Raw genomic sequence first — 22849 nt, forward strand, 5'->3', positions numbered from 1 at the left:
ACTAAGTTGGGAAAAATCTCATTTCATGGTGCAGGAGGGAGTGGTGCTGGGTCACATGGTAAGCAACCGTGGACTGGAAGTGGACAAGGCCAAGATTGAAATCATTCATGACCTTCCACCTCCAACCAACCTAAAAACCCTTGGCCACGCTGATTTCTATAGACGTTTTATTTTAGACTTTGCTAAAATTTCTAAACCTCTTACTAATCTTTTATTGTCTAAGAATAATGATTTTGAACTAACACTAGAAGCTAAAAATGTGTTTTAAACTTTGAAAGAAGCCTTAGTGAATGCACCTATCTTGCAAGGGCCCGATTGGACCCTTCCTTTTGAACTAATGTGTGATGCTTCTGATTTTCCTGTAGGGCAGTGTTAGGTCAGCGAATTGATAAGAAACCAGCGGTCATCTACTCCGCCAGCAGAACGTTAGTCGACGCACAATTGAACTACACAACTACAGAGAAAGAACTGCTGGCAATTATTTTTGCATTATAAAAGTTTAGGTCTTATTTGCTAAGTAGTAAAATTACTGTTTTTTCTGATCATGCAGCTATGAGATACTTATCAGTGAAGAAGTAGGCGAAGCCTAGACTCATTAGATGGGTGCTCTTATTACAAGAATTTGATTTAGAAATTAAGAATAAGAGAGGGTGTGAAAATGTAGTTGCAGATCACCTATCTAGGATTTCAGGCCCCCAACCTGAGTTGATAAATGATGAGTTTCCTGATGAGCATGTTCTAACACCACAAGGAACATCGGTTCCTTGGTTTGCACATATTGTCAATTTTCTTGTTTCAGGAAACATTCCTACAGGTTGGACATCCCATGAGAGGAAAAATCTGCTGAAGGACAACAGGTTGTATTTTTGGGAAGACCCGGAATTATTTCATCAAGGGCTAGATCAAATCTTGAGGCGGTGTGTGCCCGAAAGCGAGCAAAGAAGCATCTTGGAATTCTGCCATGCAAAACCAGGAGGAGGGCACTACTCAGCTAAGGTAACAACCCATAAAATTGTCAAATCTGGTTTCTTTTGGCCTACTCTATTTCAAGATGCCCAGAAATTTTATAACAATTGTCTAGCTTGCCAAGCATCCATTAATATTAACAAGAGAGATCGTATGCCCTTACAACCCATTCTAGAGGTAGAAATCTTTGATTTGTGGAGAATCAATTTTATGGGCCCTTTTCCTAACTCCAATGGATATGAATATATTTTGATCGCCGTCAATTATATGTCCAAATGGGTAGAAGCCATTCCCACAAAGACCAATGACAGTAAGGTAGTGACCAATTTCATCGAAAAAAATAATTTCTATAGATATGGATGCCCACGAGCCATTATTAGTGATGGGGGTTCTGATTTCACCAATTATAACTTTAGAACCCTCCTTAAGAAATTTGGTGTCCATCATTGAGTCACTACCCCGTATCACCCTCAAGCTAATGGTCAAGTCGAAGTGTGCAATAGAGAGGTTAAGAAAATCTTGAGAAAGATAGTGCGTCCGGACGGGAAGGATTGGTCAAGGAAACTAGACGAGGCATTATGGGCCTATAGGACAGCCTACAAAACACCTCTGGGAATGTCCCCATTTCGACTAATCTTTGGAAAAGCCTGTCACCTACCCTTAGAGTTAGAACACAAGGCACTTTGGGCTATTAGGAAACTCAATTTGGCTTTAGATCAAGCCGGCAAACAAAGACTTCTATAATTGCATGAGTTGGAAGAACTCCGGAATGAGGCCTATGAGAATTCAAAGATATATAAAGCCAAAATGAAAAAATTTCATGATAAAAGCCTGCGGAGAAGAATATTTGTAGAGAATCAAAAAGTTTGTCTTTACAATTCAAGGTTGAAATTATTTTTGGGCAAGTTGAAAACTAGGTGGGATGGCCCCTTCATCGTACAAAAAGTCTTTGAAAATGGAGCAGTCACGATTCTAGACCCTCACTCTCAAAAACATTTCACTGTTAATGGACAAAGACTTAAGCCATATTTACATGATGAAGATTTTCAAGGACCTATGAATATCCCTCTTGAAAAACCTCCTAATGATAGTAGCATGATCTGAACGGTAATTTTGTTTGTTTTCTTGTTTACTTTATCTTGCCTTTTGTTCTGTTTTTGTTTTCTTCGTTTCTGTTTTCTTCATCATGTTGCAGCCTCACTTATCCAAGCTCGCCCACACCACACAATGGACAACTCAAGTCGCCAATCGCAGCTCTCCATTCCTTGGTTTGGTCTCTCTTTCTCCTTACTCCACTTTACTACCCGTCATGTAGGAACATGCCATTTTTATGGAGGGGGGGGGATAGAGTCTCATGAACAACTGTTTCCGTCATCTATCAAAATCTTTTCATTTTTTTGCATGCACCAAACCATGGATATTTGATGATCTTAGGAGATATTCAAGCAATGATAGAAACGACATTAGTGTTCTTCTCAAGGGTGATTGGAGTTGAAAGACTAGCCAGCTAAGGAGACCCAAGGTAAAATAAGCCTAGCTAGGTGCACAAATGATTCATACTAGCTGAAATCCATAAATCTTATCATGATATTTCTCTCATCTTGCCATCCACCTCGGGTTGAGTTAACACTTACATGCATGAAACCTTTAGCTTTAGTGGAGAGTAGGGCTAGTGTTGGCTCAACGGCATTATTATTTAGGGATGTGAGTGAAGCTCCCTAAACCAAGAGGGATACAAAACCTCTTCGGGGGAATAAGCTGCCGATCTACTAAGGACGGCACGTGGGTAGTGGATAAGCGCCATCAAATGCAAAGAAAAGAAGCTGCATCAAGTACTACAAGCTAAAACCTTGCACCTTAGAAGTCAAGTTGATTGTCATCAAATATGACCAACATGCAGCAAATGTAATTGAAAAAAAAAAAAAGTGGAAAAGCTGTCTCCCGTGTGTTTGAGCCGATGTTATTATAGCCATTAGTATTGAGCCAGCACTAGCACCGCTCTCTACGCCTTGTTCAATACTGCGCTTCGGGTGCAACTCGACCTTATCTCATATTATATGTACTTACTATATGTAATCCATAGATCAGAAGTGCACTTAGTTGCGGTTGAAGGCTGAAATAGATCCTCAGGAATCTCCCTAAGCTGGCTAAGCTCAATTGACGAAGACATTCCTTGACGAGAACACGAATCAAAGCTATCAAAAACAAGGAGTCAACTAGCGAACATCACTTATTCTCACTCGTATTTCATTACTAAGGGACTAGTAATGATCTAAGTTGGGGGGTGTTTGATGACTCTCATTAGGTCATTAAATATTATGAATTTTCTGAGCATCAAAGTGTCGTTTGCATACATTTAGTCCATATTGGTCATACTTCATGTGCATTATTTTCTTACTTACTAACCCCACTTGATTCTTTGAATCAAGTGGATTAGATCTCACTAATTGGACTCAATGAGTTCAGATATGGATCAAGCATCAAGATGACCGCATTTGATCAAGAGTAGCTCGCAAAAAATTATAAGGAAGAAAAAGCCCTAAAAATTCTCCAAGAAGCACAAATGAGAGAAACCTATAAATAACCTCTTGAGAGTGCATTTTAGGTTGTCTAGAATTTCCACCTAAACAGGCTAGGGCTTAGAGAAGAAGAGTTCTGCACCCTTCAGGAGCTGATGAGCATTGGAGCTGGAGAGAAGAAGCAAGCTGAGGAGTAACTTGGGCTAGACAACCTCCACCTTGCCGCAAGGATCCTGACACAAGGTTGGAGCGATTTCTCAAGTTTCAGTAACTGTGTACTTCTCTCCTTATCAGACAACCTAGGTTTGGTTGGAAGAGACACACCAGTGGTCTTCCAATGATTCCAACTGATATTGTTCCTTGTTCTAGTTTGATTTCAAGTTGCTGTTTGTTCAAATCGATCTCTCTTTCATTTCACCTTCAATCGATTTTCCGCCTTTCGCATCCGGTTCGATTTCCCCAACCTTGCTAAAGTTCAGCAGCAGAAGCTGCCTCTACTGCTAGGGCATTGAGCGCAGCCGGCAAGCTCGCACAGCCCTTGTAAGCACAGGCAGTGCGCCGCTAACAGGCGCGAAACACAAGCCGTGCACAGCCAAAGGCCGCGCACAGCAACAACAGCGCATAGCAATAGCGGCGCGTAGCCAGGCCACGCGCAGCCAAAGGCCACGGGCAGCCCAGGAGCGTGCAACCAAGGCTGCGCGTAGTCAGCTGCTGCGTGCAGCACGGGCTGTGCTCTCGTGCAGCACAGGCCGTGCGCAGCCAAAGGCGGCGCGCAGCCTAAGGCCACGCGTAGCCAAGGCCGCGTGTAGCCAAGGCCGCGCGCAGTCAGCTGCTGCGTGCAGCACGGGCTGTGCGCTTGTGCAGCACGCGGACGCACCTGCTAGCGCATCTGCACGTAGCTAAGGCCGCGAGCAGAAACCACTGCAGGTGCACGTGCTGAGTGTTTTTTAAATTGCTCCAAAGGGTAGGTGAGAGTCTCTAAGTAAAGAGAACCTTTACTGAAGATTCTGCTGAATTGATTTTTTAAAGAGCATTATGTGGAATCTTGCTAGAGATAATATTTTTTATTATTGGGATTAATACAGAAATCTGATAAGCTAAATTGAATTGCTATTGTTTTATTTTCTCCCTGTGGATCGACACCTTACTCGTCCTAAGGCAGTGAGGTTAAAAATTATTGTTGAATAGCTCAAATCCTCACACGATTAACTAGTAAATAACCAGTAAAAATACCCATAATTTGAGACTATCGCGCTCGAGGACATCGCGGAGCTTTGCTCGCCGAAGTCAAGCTCCTCCCACGTCGAGAGGATGATGGAGGATCATCCTGGAGATGGCGCGACAGGACGACAGCAGCCATGTCGAGCAGCTCGCGCCGATGCTCGCCACCCGGGGTTCAAGTACCCCGCGTAAGAACTCCTATCTTTACTTATGTTCATTTCATGTTTGTTTGTATTTTCGGAGTAGTGGACTGGGCCAATGTTGTTGGGCCTTGTCCTCGTCATTTCCCTTTTACTTTTATAATTGTATTTTTTAATTTGTAAGGAGAGGCCAAACCACGTCTTGCGATGGTTCGTCCTCTCCCACGTTCTCTTGGCACCCATCCTCCCTATATAAGGGGATGGCATGCCCAAGGAACATTTGGAGTCATTGTTGAAAAGTTTATTCACAATTCGTCTCCCCCCTATCATAGTTTGTAGTGTAGGGGGTTTGGCTAGCCCCATCCACGTCGAGATCACTCCGTGGTTAGAGCCCACGTCTCTCTCGTCGAGATCACTCCGAGAGGAACGTGCTTAAACGTGCAGTCGAGATCACTCCGGTACGCTTAAAGAAGTTCAAGAAGTTGACGCCGTCAAAAGTTGAGAAGGCCTTCGTCGAGATCACTCCGGAGGTTCTTGGAGGCTTACGACGATGACGACGTGACGCCGACCTGGGAGGTCCACTCCATCGAGAGAGCTCGCCAAGACCAATCAAGAAACCCGTTCTTGACAGGTTCTTGATCTCCACTCTCCTCCATCTCCCATCTCTTCCACCCCTTTCTTAAAACCCCAACCACCCTCGTCCTGGCCTTCCCGTTCGTCCTCCCACATTCTTGATCCATTTCCCCGCGTTCTTGATCCCTTCATCCGCGTTCTTGAACCCTTCTTCCACGTTCTTGATCCCTTCTTCCACGTTCTTGAACCCTTCTTCCACGTTCTTGATCCTTTCTTCCACGTTCTTGATCCACTTCCCCGCGTTCTTGATCCCCTTCCTCCCATGTTCTTGACCATTTCTCCCCCCCCCTTCCCCCACGTTCTCGAATTCTTAAAATCTTGAAACCTCAACCTTCCGCCCTCACTTTCTTGATCTGTCATCCACCCCTCGTTCTTGAATTCTTGAAATCTTGAATCCTCAACCCTCCGCCCTCTCTTTCTTGATCTACCACCGTTCTTCCCTTCCACTTCTTGGATTCCCATCACCCCTCCCTTCCCAACCCCTTCTCGGTCGCCCTACCCGGCCAACATCGCCATTCCGCCCCCGCCCCCCACTAGTCCAATCATACCGCCTTCGCCCCCCTCATTGCCACGCCTCTCCCCGCCGGGACCCCTCATTCGGGTGGGCGTTCACATGCCCGCCCAACGCCCGCACGCGGCGGCCACCTCTTCGCGCTCGCCGACCTGCCCGTGTGTGCACCTCACGCCCTTGCCGGCCGCACACCCGCTTACTGTGCACTATCGACCTTGCCCGCCAGAGTCGTCCCGCGTCCGCTGACTACACCGCTGGGAGTCAGCCGCATCTAGATCATCATCTCCAACGATTCGTCCGCACCTCGTTATCAGTCTGGACGATTCTCTACGCCGTGGACTAAGCGACCCAAAGGTCAGTCTCGTCTTCCCTCCATATTTCCAGCATTATTATCTTCTCCAGTCTCGTCACCTGCTATTGCGTCCTCTGTCCAACTTTCCTCTGCACTTATAGGATAGCCACCATTGTCGAGAGTAGGGAATTCTTGTGGTTGAAAGGATATTCATTTGACTAGGACGCCGAACACCCTAGGGCCGTCATACGCCCCTCACTGCTTAAGCGTCTAGTTGATTTCGCGGGTCATTGGGAGTTTGATCTTAGGATCATTCTTCTCTTGTTGATCGGCACGGCCGACGCCGTTATCCGTCGATTCCGTAACTGCTCATACACCATTTTCTCATTACTTGAATTACATCTCACATCATTCGCATCATAACTCCTGTGACGTAATACGAGCCGATCGATCCCGGCCGACATCGTATTACATCACTGGCCGCGGGCTGGGGCGCCGCGTTGGGCCATGGTCCGTTGGCCATGGCCTTGTATGGTGGGCCGCACAAGCCATATGGGTTGGCGGCGGCGCAATAGTGGTGGCCCAGAAAGGATTAGGGCTGACTTGGCAGCCTCGGGAAGCGTGCATGGGTGGCTAAGGGCAACGAGCGCCTCGAGGAGCGGGTTCGCGGTGCCTCGGGGCGCGGAGTTATGGTGCCTCGGGGCGCGGTTTGGGCTAACTGGGCCTGGCTGGATGGTGGACTAGGCCGGCGGGAACCAGCCCAATGGGTGAGCGACCCAATAGACCGGGACGGCCAGGCGTGGCTCAGCGCGGCTGGGTGCAGTTGGCCGCGGCGTGAGCTGGCGCGGTTGGGCGTAGCGTGGGCGACGTGGCTGGGCCGGTGGCGCAGAGCACGGCGGTTTGGGGCGCAGGCGGTGCCAGAGGAGCGCAGGCGGCGCGTGGATGGCGTGGGCGGCGCACAAGCGCGCGGGCGGCGTGCGGGCAGCGCGGCGCGGCGTGCGCGCGGCGGCAGCGTGGCGCGCGCGCGAGCGCGTGCAGGCGCGCGTGGGCGGGCGCAGGCGGGTGCGGCGTGCGCGCGCGCGGGTGGCGCGGTAGGCACTTGGGCGGGGCGCGAGGAGTGCGTGGCGTGCGGGCTTGGGCGCGCTGGCAGCCGAAAGGTGCTAGTGGCGGCGACGTTGCCGACGGCGGCGGAGTCACCTTCTTTTGGGTCCCTCGGACCTCTCTCTTTCTTTGTCTTCAAAAATATGTTTTCTCAAAGGAAAAAGATCTGTATTTCTATTTCATTGCGGTTCTTTATATAGAACCCATGAGAAAAAAAAGGAAAAACACTTAACCTAAAAGATGAAAATTTCCCTAAACCTAGGAAAAAAAAAGCGGATACGTTGAGGGCTTCACCATCAGCACGAAGAGGTAGGAACGGTACTGCAGGAAGTAATTCACGCTGAGGGGGAGCGGGTAGGTTGCAGTTTTCTAGTCCACTAGTAGGGATGGCCTTCATCCGACGACATGTAGATATGTGAGGATGACTTACGTCGACTCTGACCAGATCTGATCCAGCCACTCGAGGACGTCGTGAACCTTCACTCGTCGGAGTTGAACTCCTCCCACCCCGGGAGGATGGTGGAGGACCATCCAGCTGACACCAAGACAGGACGACTTCAGCCACGCCGAGCTGCACGTGCCGATGCTCGCCATCCAAGGTTTAAGTATTCCGCGTAAGAACCTATCTTTCTTTTATTTGTTTTGTCTTTGTTTGGTTTTCATTCTTGGATATTTACAAATTTGGCCGGTGTTTTGGGCCTGTCCGCCTTATGCTTTCATTTTCAAATGTAACCGTTAACGAGAGGCCGAACCATGTCTCACGACGGTTTGTCCTCTCCCCGATCCCACTTGGGACCTATCCTCATTATATAAGGAAATAGCATGCCCAAGTGACGATTGAGGCATTTGTTGAATAATTTGCAAATTTGTCTCCACCTATCTTAGAGAGTAGAGCGTAGAGAGGTTTGGCCTCCCTCGCCCACGTCGAGATCACTTCATGGTTAGAGCTCAATCGTCACGTCGAGATCACTCCGTGGGGACGTGTTCAACGTCCTGTCGATATTACTCTAGAACGATTAAAGATTCAAGAAGTCAACACCTCTTGGAGCTGAAGGTCCCTTCATCGAGATCACTTCGAAGGTGCTGGAGGATCGAGAAGTCCCGCTGACGCCCCTCCCTTCTAAGGGATACCCAGAATTCATCCAAAGGTCCTCCAAGAAGAACAAGAAATCTCTCTATGGGGAAGCTTCTTGAGCGGTTACATTTCAAGAAAGCTTCTTTATCGGGATCCAAGAACCGCATCGACGCACCACCACCGGCTCTGCTGCCGCGCCCCGCCGCTGTCATCCCCACTGCTATCGTCGCGTGCCGTCGACACTCCCCTTTCTCCGCGCACCCCACGCTCGCCCGGTGCCCGCTCAACATCGCCTCTGTGTGCTCCCTGTGTGCGACTGCCTGCGCACGGCCCTCGCGTGCGCCCCATTGTGCGCGCCCTGCGTGCGACTGCGTGCGCGCGCCCCGCGCGTGCCCACACGCACGCCTTCCATGCGTGCTTGCCAGTGCGGGCCTGCGCAAGCCCCTCATGCGCCCCCGCGTGCTGCCGCCCTGCGCGCTCCTCACGCGAGCTTGCCTGCATGTGCCCCCGCTTGCGTGCACCTGCGCACACCCAACGCGCCCCCACGCGGAACCACCCTGCGCACGCCCACGCGCGCCCCTGCACGCCCCACGCACCCTGCGCCCCTGCCATGCCAGCCACTACTGTCGATCGTCCTCATCGGCGTCTCGCGTGCCCCCATCTCCAACTCAGCCAATCTCCTGGGAAAACCGCTGATGACGTCTGGACCTTCCTCAATTACGTTGCTGTGGACCTCACCATCAAGTGGACTATCCTTAATCAGATACCTCTATGTCTCCTCTCCGTTATTTCAGTGCTGTCTTCCATGATCTTTTCCTCTGCCCTGGTTTACTCCGATAAACATTATAGGATAGCCACCTCGTCGTGTGATAGGTTTCTTCTTTGTGGTTGAAGATTGATCCTTGATTCCTAGGCGTCGAAAATCTTTAGGCCATCAAACTCCCCTCGCTCCTTAGACGTCTTAGTTGGTCCAACGGGTCATTGGGAGTTTAATCCGGATCAATATCTCGTTTAGTGATTGGTATTGACTTCCATCCCTATGCGTGATTGTCCGATTATTTCAAATTAAAGGGAATTCTCTCAACACGACATTCTTTCATTTAACTACAAATCCACTCATCATTATCCCCCGCGACGTAATACAAGCCGCCCCATCCTGCCACGTCATCATATTACATCAGATTGGGAAAATTTTGAAAAAACATGTAGAGTGATAAATCCAAAATGATAGTAATATATATGTGCAATTTCAGCTAATTTATGTACTTCTTTATCTTTATCTGGATATATTATCAACATTTATGTTAAGTTGTGAAACATCATGAAACAAAATCACCTTTTTCTAATTTGGAGTTAATTATTATCATTTGTGGGACTAACCCCACTTAACTCAATGAGTTGTGGAATGAATCTAACTCTCTTCTTAGTTTATGTGGAAGATGCAGGAATTAGGTGAAACTTTCATGAATAAAGGGGATAATTAAATGAAGAGGAAGCTATTTGGACCAGAGGAGCAGGCTCAGCCACAACCCTGGGCCAAGAAAGAAGGCCCAAAGCAAGACATATGGCTCTAGTCTAAAGGCCCACTAAGGAAGCTCCACTAAGCCCACTATGAGAGGCATGTTGGGCCAAAGAAAGGAGGGCAAGGGGAAGGTCCAGTCATGATTATTTATGAATATTTTAGGGGCTTAAATGATGATTGGAGGACAACCTTAGACGTGGATCCAAGCCAGAGAAGAAGATCCAGCCATTCAATCCACAAAACATCCAAGGGTGGAGACTTAAAGATAGCACCTTTAATGCTAATTAGGGAAAGAAGCCTTGAACGTCCAGGGGGTATTTCAAAGGTCTCAATGCTGATTGGAGGACCATAATGGACGTGGATCATGACCCTGAAAAGAAGATCTGGCCATCCATTGTATTAAAAATCCAATGGCTCTCCTTTGCTCTCTCTCCCTATATAAACCCCTTCACCCTATTGTAAAATTCATCTTGTGATTCAATCCAAAGTAATGTTTGGTGGCCTAAGTGCAATTGAGTCATAGATCCATTCACCTCAGTGAGTGCCAGGCTGAGCAGGAAGCATCCAGGGCTGAAGAAGCTGGTGGAAAGGAGAAGAAGAAGTCCCTTGGACCTTAGCGGGTGTGACAAAGAGGTTACCTTATTATTTATCCTTTTTCATTGTTTTCTGTTCGTCTTTTGTCTTTTGATTAGTCTTGGACCAGCTAGCCAATGTCCAGAAGGTTCTAGTGCATCCAACCACGCTCTAAAATTCGTTCTAGAACTCATTCTAGAGTGATTTTAGTACAGTCCAATTTTTTTCTCTCTCCTCCACCAAGGCACCTTCCCCATTTGGCATCCGGACTTAGCCAAATTTTTACTAAGTCCAGAGCGCCAAACTGTTTCATTTCCTATTTTGTTTTAGCTTTCAAATACTCCTAAAAAATACAAAAAAATTATTTTCTGCCTATTAATATTATTATAATACTATAATAATATTTTATTTTTCTTTGTTATATATTTATTATTTCATTAGTTATTTATCTTCATACGTAGTAAACCTACCTCTAAAATTATTAAAAAATACATAACTAAAGCACAAATTCCTAAGAAAAAAACCCTTGCTCCCTGTGGATCGACCCTTACTCTCCCTACGCTAGTAAGGTTATTATAAAATTTTGTTGTTTTAATTCGGATAAACCAACGACACTAATTAATGAAGTTAACTCATCACTAATTACCCCAAAATCTGAATTATCACAAAGCAGTGCCATTCGTTGCCCTTTTGAATACCCAAATAATGCCATTTTGCAATCTGATAGAGGCAGAATAGTGAGAGTTGCTTGCTCTAATGATTGCAGAACAGGACGGTTAGATTTGGTTGTTATTGAAGTGCCTAAAGAATGCAACTTGGCTTATTGTTTAGAGGGTAAACACTAGGAGTTGCCAGCTCAAATAATAGCAGAATACCCACACAATGTGATTTTGCTTGCCGTTTAAACGTAGAGCACTAGGATTTGCATGCCCAATAATAGCAGAACAAAATACTAGGATTTTGTGGCCTCTTGCGTATGCGAACAATGCAAATTTGCTAGTCTTTTATGGGCAGAACACTAGGATTTGGTTGCCTCGATAATAAGAGAACAAAACATTGCAAATTTCTAGGCATTTTGAGAAAAGATCAGTGGCATTTTGTTGCTCATATAGGAAGAAAAACAAAGAGATTGGGAAATTTTTTAAACCAAAATGCAGAACAGTGCCATTTGTTGCCTTTTCGAATGCCCAAACAATGTCATTTCACTGTCTTGGAGAGGCGGAACACTAAGAGTTGCTTGCCCTAAACAGAAGAGAACGCTTAGATTTGATGGCCATGGGATTGCCCAAACAATGTGAAGACTAAGAGGGGGGTGAATTAGTCTACTTTTGTATTTATGTTATCTAATTCTCTTTTTAAGATTCCTTTTTTAATATTGTCTCTCAACCACTCTTCTCACCTTAACACAATCTTTTACCCTGCTTGGGGGCACAAGTGCCCTTAATGCAGCCATGGGAGATCGTCTAGATCTTAGGACAGTCACAGGCTCAAAGGCCCAGTGAAAGTCCTATAAAAACCGCAATTCACTATATGCAGGGTGAGCGTCACTCTCGCATTACAATTACACTTAAGTCAAGAATAGGAAAAACTAGAGATGCCTACTCCACACCACCACGGAGCTCCTAACGCCCACACGCGCGCCTTCTCAGGCTCGGTGACCACCTAACTGCAATAGAACAAAGACCTAGCTTCCCTAGTTGACCCTTGGTCAACACACTAACTTCCAATGTTCACCAATTTCAGTCCAAATATATTTCCTAACTAGATGTATCAAAAAACACTATACTATCAACTTGAGAGTATCAGAATGATAAGTCACTTAAAATCAAGTTCAGATTGATATTATCTAATGTAATATGAATCAAATCTTGAATCTAAATAATCAATTTCAATCAAATCAGAATACTGGAATGAAATCTGAAGGAAATTCAAATTCAATTCAACAATACAAGTCAAAGCTTATAAGCTCAGTGTGATCAAACTAAATCAAATAACAATCTTTTAATTCAATTTTGTTAATCGTATTCGATCAGTCATGAATAATCAAAAGTAATTGAGAAAGTCAAAGTCAAGTCGATTTTACTGATTGATCAAATTTTGATCACAAAGTGATCAAACCAACTAGATATATTGGATATGATCACCTATGATTAAATCAGTGATAACATCAACTATTATCAATTGAAATCAATCTTTAGAATTAAATGAGATCAATTTAGAGTAATAGATGTAATTGATTTCAATTTACTTTATGAGAGAAAATAATGTTGGTTGATGCCAATCAAGGTTATGATTGATGTATTAATCAATTAATCAGAGGTGATCAAATCAAAATTAGGTACACCAGATGAGATGAATTATTATCAAATCAATGACCAAACAAGTATGATCAATTTTCAATCAAATTTATGATTAAACTGGATTAACAAGTACATATAAAATCAGTTGAGAGTACTGTCACAACCAGATTAATTGAATTGATATGAAATGATTAAATTCAACTAATAGGTAATACCAAATCAAATTATGCGTTATGATCAAATTATATGAATGCACTGACTTGATGTAGGCAAGCAAATTCGATATGGATAAAATGAATGATTAATAACCAATCGATTATTACAAAGTCTATTTAACAAGGATGTATTTCAGAAAAGATAACCGATCATTAAATCTGTATAATCAATTCAATCGTCAAGATATTGAATCAAGAATTGTTGAACCAAATTAGGAAATCAATTTCTACTTTCAATTATAAGGTTTATGGGTTAAAAATAGAAAAAATCAACTTCAAATTTCAGATTAGTGATCCAACAAAAATTCAAATTCCCACTTCTGAGTTTCAGTTTAAAGAATCAAGAGTCAAATCAAAGAATTTCTTGAAGCTTGAAACCCTCCAGCAAGAACAAATCTCAGATCTCAAGTTGAGCACAAACTTTTGGAGAGAGAGTGGGCGCCCAAAAAGTGAGCACGTTTTCCAAAAACGATGCTTTTATGGTCACTTTACCCTAATGGGCTGAAAAAGGTATTATATATATATAATTGTTTCTTTTATATCAAAGAGATAAAGTAGGAGGAATGGTTGAAGGCCCTCCTTTTTAAAGCAAACTCTTGAGAGGTCTTGGGTTCAAAACCCAAACAAACCTACATATATATTTAATATTTTAAAGCCAATTTTACATTGATAAAATATTATTATTTATAAAATCAAATACTATTATTCTTTTATTTACTCTAATAACCTGCATCAATAAGGATTAATTACTCATTAAATTCAAAATGTTGATAAATCATAAAAAATAAACTTACCTGATAAAGGTTTTATTCTCATGAAGATCCAACACAATGCTATTTTGCTGGTCTTTTACCGGCAGAACACTAGGATCTGTTTGCAATAATAATAAAATAACAAAAACTATGGAATTACTAGGTGTTGTCAGAGAAGATCAATTGTATTTGGTGGCCTGTAAAGGAAGAAAAACAAATAGGAAGAGATATTTTTTAAAACAAATGCAGAACAGTGCAAACTATTTCCCTTGCAAATGCCCAAACAATTCCATTTTGCAGTCCGGTAGATGCGGAAAACTAAAAGTTGCTTGCTCCAATGACAGCAGAATAGAACGCTTAGATTTAGTGGCCATTGGAATGCCCCAACAATTCCATTTTGCTGGCCTTTAATAGGCAGAACACTAGGATCTGTTTGGAGTGATAATAAAAGAACAAACCTTTGGAATTACTCAGCATTTTCATAGAAGATTAGTTGCATTTGGTTGACTATAAAACAAGAAAACAAAGAGATTGGGAAATTTTTCAAAATAAATGCAGAGTAGTGCCATTTTTTGCCCTTTCGAATGCCTAGACAATGTGTATTTGCTTGATATTCAAATGTCGAGCACTGGGATTTGCATGCCCCGAACAATGCCATTTTGCTGTCTGATAGCGACAGAACATTGAGAGTTGCTTGCTCCGATGATTGCAGAACAGAACTGTTAGATTTGGTGGTTATTGAAAGGCCTAAAGAATGCAACTTGGCTTGTCATTTAAAGGGTAAAGACTAAGAGTTGCCCAGCTGAAATGATAGCACAATGCCAACACAATGTGATTTTGCTCCCCGTTTAGACGCAGAGCACTAGGTTTTGCATGCGCCGATAATAACAAAACAAAATGCTAGGATTTTATGGCCTCTTGTGTACCCAAACCATTCAATTTTGCTTGTCTCTTACAGGCAGAGCAGTAGGATTTTCTTGCCCCGGTAATAATAAGAGAACAAAACATTTAAAATTTCTAGGCGTTGTCAGAAAAGATAAGTGGCATTTGGTTGCTCGTATAGGAAGAAAAACAAAGAGACTGTAAATTTTTTGAAAACAAATGCAGAACAGTTCCCTTTGTTGCCCTTTCTAATGCCCAAACAATGCGATTTCACTGTCTTGGATAAGCGGAACGCTGAAAGTTGCTTTCTCTAATAATAGATACACAAACTACATTGATTTGGTGGCCATTGGAATGCCTAAAAATTACCATTTTGCAGATCTTTTATAGGCCAAACACTAGGATCTGTTTGTAGTGGTAATAAAAAAACAAACCCTTTGGAATTACTAGGCATCGTTAGATAAGATCAGTGGTATTTGGTGGCCTTTAAAAGAAGAAAAACAAACAGCAAGGGATATTTTTGAAAACAAATGCAGTTCAGTGCCATTTGTTGCCCTTTCCAATGCCCAAACAATGCCATTTTGCAGTTGGGTAGAGGCAGAAAACCGAAAGTTGCTTGCCCCAATGATCGCAAAATAGATCGCTTAGATTTGGTGGCCATTAGAATGCCAAAACAATGCCACTTTCCTGGCCTTTTACAGGTAGTACACTAGGATATGTTTTGAGTGATAATAAAATAAAAAAATGTTTTGAATTACTAAGCGTAGGCAGAGAAGATCAATGGTAATTGGTGGCCTGTAAAAGAAGAAAACCAAACATAAAGTGATATTTTTAAAACAAATGCAGAACAGTGCGAATTATTGCCCTTTCAAATGCACAAACAATGCCATTACAGTGTCTTGTAGAGGCAGAAAACTGAAAGTTCCTTGCTCCAATGATAGCTGAATAGAACGCTTAGATTTGGTGGCCATTCAAATGCCCGAACAATGCAATTTTAACTTGCTGTTTAGACGCAGAACACTTAGATCTGTTTTGAGTGATAATAATAGAACAAAACTTTTTGAATTACTAAGGGTAGGCAGAGAAGATTACTTACATATGGTTGTCTATAAAACAAGAAAAACAAAGAGATTGGAAATTGTTGAAAAAGAATGCAGAACAGTGCCTTTCGTTGCCCTTTCCAATGCCCAAACAGTGCCATTTCAATGTGTTGGAGAGGAGGAACACTAAGAGTTGCTTGCTCTAATGATAGCAGATTAGAACACTTAGCTTTGGTGGCCATTGGAATGCTTAAGCTATGTCATTTCGCTTGCCTTTCACAGGCACAATACTAGGATCTATTTATAGTGATAATAGAATAACAAAAACTTTGGAATTACTAGGCGGCATCAAAGAAGATCAGTGGTATTTAGTGGCGTGTAAGAGAATATAAACAAACGTTAAGGGATATTGTTGAAAATAAATCCAAAACAGTGCGAATTATTGCCCTTTGGAATGCCCAAACAATGCCATTTTGCAGTCCGGTAGAGGCGGAAAACTGAAAGTTGCTTGCTCCAATGATAGCAGAATGGATCGCTTAGATTTGGTGGCCATTGGAATGCCCAAACAATGCCATTTTGCTGGCCTTTTACAAGCAGAACACTATGATCTGTTTGAGGTGATTATAAAAGAACAAAACCTTTGGAATTACTAAGTATAGTCAGAGACGATTAGTTGCATTTGGTTGCCTGGAAACAAGAAAAACAAAAAGTTTGGGGAATTTTTTTAAAACAGATGCTGAACAGTGCCTGCCATTTGTTGCCATTTCCAATGCCCAAACAATGCCATTTTGCAGTCTGCTAAAGGCAAAAACTGAGAGTTGCTTGCTCCAATGATTGCACAAGAGAACGGTTAGATTTGATGGTTATTGAAATGCCTAAAAAATGCAACTTGGCTTGTCATTTAGAGGGTAAACACTGGGAGTTGCAGCTCAAATGATAGCAGAATGCTTACACAATGTGATTTTGCTCAGTGGTCAGACGCAAAGCACTAGGATTTGCATGCCCCAATAATAACAAAACAAAACTGACGTAGGATGACTACGGAAGGGACGACTGAGGAATGGACGATTGGATTTACGGGGCTGGCTACGGATGGATGACGGCTAGGATGGATCGGGTACTAGAGGGATAAAACAGTCCAAAGAAAATTCACACGGTCGGATTTGGATTTTAAAATCGATGAAAATCTGGTGGTGCAGCTCTGACCCTTATAGAGGGTGGGAGTACTATCTTCCCCCACCGTGACGATGCCTAAGCACCAAAATCAATACCCGAATTTGCGTCGCGAGCAAACACTCGAGAAAGAGGGAGAAGAAGTGGAAAAACCAAACCAAATCTAATTCTAACGGCGGTGGAAACTTCTCGAGAAAATACTGAGCGGGGAACACTTTGACACCAATGGGTTTAGGCGTACCTCAGCACCGTAGTGTGTGAAGAGGTTGTGGGGAATTCAGATTGTGACGAGGCTGGGCGACTCTGGGCATTGAGAGGGCCACTGGACGAGGAAGATATTCTGGGCATTCTGGGCGTTGATTAGCCCTGGTAGTGAGTAGATGTCGTTAACGCAGAGTTAGGCGTAGGCGAATAACCGCGCGGGCGAAGTGTGTAGAGGGCGTGTAGTGCATCCAGAGCGCACGTAGTGTGCACGGCTCAAAGCGTCGGACGGCGTCGATGACGACTGGCCTCGGTGGCACAAGCGTACGTGGTGCTGAGTGGCAGCCTCGGGCGCTTTGGGCGGCGGCCTAGGGCTGCCTTGGATGGTGGCGTGGGGCAGCCCAGGGCGGCAGCCTTGGGCTGCCTTGGGCGGTTGGGTTGGGAAGCTGCCTTGGGCGGCAGCCTAGGGTGGCTTGGGGCAACGGCCTTGGGCTGCCTTGGGTGACAGCCTAGGGCGGCAGCCTGGGCGGCCTAGGGCGACGGCCTTGTGCTGCCTTGGGTGGCACTCTAGGGCGGCATGGGACGGCGGCCTTAGGCTGCCTTGGGCGGCAGCCTGGGGAGGCCTGGGGTGGCGGCCTATGGCTGCCTTGGGCAGCAGCCTGGGCAGCCTGGGGTGGCGGTCTTGGGCTGCCAAGGGCGGCAGCCTCGGGCGACTTTAGGCGGAGGCCTTGGGTTGCCGTGGGCAATAGCCTTGGGCAGCGTGGGCGCCGGCCTAGGGCTGCCAAGGGCGAAGGACAAGAAGGGGAGAGAAAGAGAGAGAAGAAGGAAGGGAAGGAATGGAGAGGAGGAGAAGTGGAAGAGAGAACGCCGACGATGGGATGCAACAATGGCGGCGGTAGTGGCGGTGGCGGCAAGGGTTTGAGAAGATAGGAAGGGACGCTTGGGCAATCCACCAAGAAGAGTTAAACAAAACTCAATTCCTGAATTATGACTACCTAAGTGTTTCTTGAAACAATGGCCTTTATAGAAAGGCCTTGGAGGAAAGAGAAAATGATGAGAAATTAGAGACGAGAAATTGAAGACGTGCTTCATGTCACGCCAAAGGGCAGTTGTTGATCTGCCTCTGGCGACGTGTCATGACGCGCGTAGGGACGTGCGCGGGTGGAGACGTGCGAGAAAACAGTTGTGGCATGTCCGTGGCGGGGGTGTTGACTTCGGTTGACTCCACCGCTGTGCTCGTAGCAAGAAGGTTGACTTCGGTTGACTGTATCGTCGCGTGCGATGGTGATGTGTTGGCGTCCTCACCACCAAAAGCACTAGGATTTATTGGCCTCTTGCGTACACAACAATGCAAATTTGCTAGGCTTTTACATGCAGAACACTAGGATTTGCGTGTACCGATAACAAGAGAACAAAACATTGCAAATTTCTTGGCGTTGTTAGAAAAGATGAGTGGCATTTGGTTGCTCGTATAGGAAGAAAAACAAAGAGATTAGAGAATTTCTGAAAACAAATGTAGGACAGTGCCATTTCTTGCCCTTTCCAATGCCTAAACAATGACATTTCACTGTCTTAGAGAGGCAAAGCATTGGGAGTTGCTTGCCCTAATGATAACAAAACAAAACACTTAAATTTGGTGGCCATTAGAATGCCCAAACAATGTAATTTTGCTGGTCTTTTACAGGCAGAACACTAGGATCTTTTTGAAGTGCTAATAAAATAACAAAACCTTTGGAATTATTAAGCCTAGTCATAGAAGATAAGTTGCATTTCGTGGCCTGTAAAAGAAGAAAAACAAACATAAAGGGAAATTTTTTTAAAATGCAGAACAGTGCGAATTATTGCCGTTTCAAATCCCCAAACAATGCCATTACAGAGTCTTGTAGAGGCAAAAAACTGAAAGTTCCTTGCTCCCATGATAGCCAAATAGAACGCTTACATTTGGTGGCCATTGGAATGCCCAAACAATGCAATTTTAACTCGCTGTTTAGACGCAGAACACTATGATCTGTTTTGAGTGATAATAAAAGAACAAAACCTTTTGAATTACTAAGCGTAGTCAGAGAAGATAAGTTGCATTTGGTTAACTATAAAACAAGAAAATCAAAGAGATTGGGAAATTTTTGAAAACAAATGCAGAATAGTGTCATTTGTTACCCTTTCGAATGCCTAAACAATGCCATTTTGTGGTTTGAGATAAACGGAAAATAGTGAGAGTTGCTTGCTCCAATGATTGCGAACAAAAGGGTTAGATTTGGTGGTTATTGAAATACCTAAAGAATGCAACTTGGCTTGTCGTTTAGAGGTTAATCACTGGGAGTTGCCAGCTCAAATGATAGTAGAATACCCACACAATGTGATTTTGCTCGTCGTTTAGACGCAGAGCACTAGGATTTGCATTCCCAATTATAACAGAACAAAACACTAGGATTTCGTGGCCTGTTGCATACCCAAACAATGCAAATTTGCTAGTCTTTTACAGGCAGAAGACTAGGATTTGCTTGCCCCGATAATAAGAGGACAAAACATAGCAAATTTTTAGGTGTTGTCAGCAAAGATCAGTGGCATTTTGTTGCTCGTATAGTAAGAAAAACAAAGAGATTGAAAATTTTTAAAAACAAATGCAGAACAGCGCCATTTGTTGCCCTTCCCAATGCCCAAAGAATGTCATTTCACTGTCTTGGAGAGGCAGAACACTAAGAGTTGCTTGCCCTAAATAGAACATAACACTTTGATTTGGTGGCCATTGGAATGCCGAAACAATGCCATTTTGCTGGTCTTTTACAGGTTGAACACTAGGATATGTTTGCAGTGATTATAAAATAACAAAACCGTTGGAATGACAAGGCGTCGTCAGAGAAGATCGGTTGTATTTGGCGGTGTGTAAAAGAAGAAAAACAAAAAGGAAGGGATATTTTTGAAAACAAAAGCATAACACTGCAAATGATTGCCCTTTCGAATGCGCAAACAATGCTGTTTGGAAGTACGGTAGAGGTGGAAAACAGAAAGTTACTTGCTGCAATGATAGCATAATAGAACGTTTAGATTTGGTGGCCATTGGAGTGCCCAAACAATGCCATTTGGCTGGCCTTTTACAAGCAGAACACTAGGATCTGTTTTGAGTGATAATAAAAGAACAAAACCTTTGGAATTACTAAGCGTTGTCAGAGAAGATTAGTTGCATTTGGTTGCTTGTAAAAAAAGAAAATCAAAAAAATTGAGAAACTTTTAAAAACAAATGCAGAGTAGTGCCGTTTGTTGCATTTTTGAATTCCCAAACAATGCCATTTTGCAGTGCGGTAGAGGCAGAAAACAATGAGAATTGCTTGCTCCAATGATTGCAACACGGAACGGTTAGATTTGTGGTTATTGGAATGCCTATAGAATGCAACTTGGCTTGTTGTTTAGAGAGTAAACAGTATGAGTTGCCAGCTCAAATGATAGCACAATGCCCATACAATGTGATTTTTCTCGCTGTTTAGATGCAGAGCACTAGGATTTGCATGCCCTGATAATCACATAAGAAAACACTAGGATTTTGTGTCCTCTTTCATACCAAAACAATGCAATTTTGCTAGTCTTTTACAAGCAGAGCACTAGGATTTGCTTGCCCCCATAATAAGGCAACAAACATTGCAAATTTCTAGGCGTTGTCAGAAAAAGATCAATAGCATTTGGTTGCTCATATATGAAAAATAAGTAGATATTGGGAAATTTTTGAAACCGAATGCAGTGCACTGCCATTTGTTGCCCTTTCGGATTCCTAAACAATGCCATTTCACTGTCTTGGAAAGGTGGAACACTGAGAGTTGCTTGCTCTAATGATAACAGAACATAACACTTAGACTTGGTGGCCATTGGAATGCCCAAACAATGCCATTTTGCTAGTCTTTTACAGGGAGAACCCTAGGATCTATTTGTAGTGATAACAAAATAACAAAACCTTTGGAATTACTAAGCATAGTCAGAGAAGATTAGTAGCATTTGGTTGCCTGTAAAACAAGAAAACAAAGAGATTGGGAAATTTTTGAAAACAAATGCAGAAGAGTGCCATTTGTTGCCCTTTCGAATGCCCAAGCAATGCCATTTTGCAGTGTGATAGAGGCAGAAAATTGTGAGAGTTACTGCTCTAATGATTGCAGAATAGAACACTTAGATTTGGTGGTTATTAAAATGCCTAGAGAATGCAACTTGGCTCGTCGTTTATAGGGTAAACACTGGGAGTTGCCAGCTCAAATGATAACAAAATGCCCACACAATGTGATTTTGCTTGCTGGTTAGATGCCCAACACTAGGTTTTGCATGGCCCAATGAAAAAAAAACAAAACACTAGGATTTCGTGGCCTCTTGCGTACCCAAGCAATGCATTTTGCTAGTCATATACATGCAGAGCACTAGGATTTGCTTGCCCTAATAATAAGATAACAACTTTCTAGGGTTTCTCAAAAACAATCAGTCGAATTTGGTTGCTCGTAAAGGAAGACAAACAAAAAGATGGGGAAATTTTTAAAAACAAATGCAGAACAGTGCCATTTGTTGCCCTTTCCAATGCCCAAACAATGCCATTTCACTATCTTGGAGACCCGGCACACTAAGAGTTGCTTGCTTTAATAATAGCAGAACAGAAGGCTTAGATTTGGTGGCCATTGAAATGCCCAAACAATCCCATTTGCTGGTATTTTATATGCTGAACACTAGGATCTGTTTGCAGGATAATAAAATAACAAAACCCTGGAAATTACTAAGCATGTAAAATAAGTGCAGGGATATTTTTGAAGAAAAAAAAACAGGAAAGGCATATTTTTGAAAACAAGTGCAGAACAGTGCAAATTATTGCCCTTTCAAATGCCCAAACAATGCCATTTTGCAGTCCAGTAGAGGCAGAACATTGAGAGTTACTTGCTCTAGTGATTGCAAAACAAAACAATTAGATTTGGTGGCCATTGGATTGCCCAAACAATGCCATTTTGCTGGCCTTTTACAGGCAGAACACTAGGATTTGCTTGCCCCGACAATAAGAGAACAAAACATTGCAAGTTTCTCGGCCTTCTCAAAAACGATTAGTGGCATTTGGTTGCTTGTATATGAAGGAAAACAAAGAGATTGGGAAATTTTTAAAAATAAATGCACAACAGCGCCATATGTTGCCCTTTCTAATACCCAAACAATGCCATTTCACTGTCTTGGGAAGGCAGAACACAAAGAGATGCTTGCTCTAATGATAGGAGAACAAATCGCTTAGATTTGGTGGACATTTGAATGCCCAAACAATGCCATTTTTCTGGTCCTTTATGTGTAGAAAACTAGGATATGTTTGCAGTGATAATAAAGTAACAAAACATTTGCAACCACTAGGCGTCGTCAAAGAAGAGCAGTTGTATTTCGTGGTCTATAAAAGAAGAAAAACAAACAGGAAGGGATATTTTTGAAAACAAATGCAGATCAGTGCGAATTATTGCCCTTCGAATGCCCTAACAATTCCATTTTGCAGTCCAGTTGAGGCGGAAAACTGAAAGTTGCTTGCTCCAATGATACCACAATCGAACGCTTAGATTTGGTGGCCATTGGAATGGCAAACAATACCATTTTCTGGCCTTTTATAGGCAGAACACTAGGATCTGTTTGGAGTGATAATAAAAGAACAAAACATTTGGAATAACTAAGCCTAGTCAAAGAAGATTAGTTGCAATTGGTTGCCAGTAAAACAAGAAAAACCAAGAGGTTGGGGAATTT

Source organism: Wolffia australiana, chromosome 3, assembly GCF_029677425.1.
Source record: "Wolffia australiana isolate 7733 chromosome 3, ASM2967742v1".
In the NCBI taxonomy this organism is placed as follows: domain Eukaryota; kingdom Viridiplantae; phylum Streptophyta; class Magnoliopsida; order Alismatales; family Araceae; genus Wolffia; species Wolffia australiana.